The 839-nt window shown below is 34.8% G+C and overlaps 1 long non-coding RNA gene across 1 annotated transcript in view; it reads left to right on the top strand.

Moving 5' to 3' along the window:
• Positions 1–839, top strand: part of LOC107182295 — a 24,490-nt gene that overhangs the window by 11,808 nt on the left and 11,843 nt on the right. The window lies entirely within an intron of this gene.

The following is an 839-nucleotide window of genomic DNA, read 5'->3' on the forward strand; positions in this document are numbered from 1 at the left end:
GATGGTACCTCATTGTCGTTTTGATTTGCATCTCTCGAATGATTAGTGACTTTGAGCATGTTTTCATATGTCTCTTGGCCTTCTGTATGTCTTCTTTCGAAAAGTGTCTATTTAGGTCCATTGCCCATTTTTTGATTGGGTTATTTATCTTTCTTTTGTTAAGTTATATGAGTTCCCTTAAATATTGGAGATTAAATCCTTATTGGAAATAACATTGGCAAATATGTTCTCGCATGCAGTGGGTATTCTTGTTGTTTTGTTGATGGTTTCTTTTGCTGTGCAGAAGCTTTTTATTTTGATGTAGTCCCATTCCATTTGTTTATTTCCTCCTTAGTCTCCATTGCCTTAGGAGCTGTATCAGTGAAGATATTGCTTCGGCGTATGTCTGAGATTTTGCTGCCTGTGGATTCCTCTAAGATTTTTATGGTTTCCTGCCTTATGTGTAAGTCCTTTATCCATTTTGAGTTTATTTTTGTGTACGGTGTGAGTTGTAGTCTAGTTTCATTTTTTTGCATGTATCTGTCCAATTTTCTCAACACTATTTATTGAAGAGACTGTCTTGTGGCTACAATATGTCAGAAAAAGAATTCAGGATAAGGGTCATGCAGTTCATAACCTGGATAGATGAAAAAATTAACAACTTATGTAAGAATCAAGAGGAAATAAAGAGTAATATAGCTACAATAAAAAAAAAACACTATGGAAAGTTTCAATAGTAGACTGGAGAAGCGAAGGACCGAATTAGCGAATTAGAAGACAGGGAAGCAAAATTAAAAGACAGGAAGAAAAAAATTAAAAGACAGGAAGAGAGCCTAAGGGAGCTTTGAGACAACATAAAA

Source organism: Myotis davidii, unplaced genomic scaffold, assembly GCF_000327345.1.
Source record: "Myotis davidii unplaced genomic scaffold, ASM32734v1 scaffold851, whole genome shotgun sequence".
Classification (NCBI taxonomy): domain Eukaryota; kingdom Metazoa; phylum Chordata; class Mammalia; order Chiroptera; family Vespertilionidae; genus Myotis; species Myotis davidii.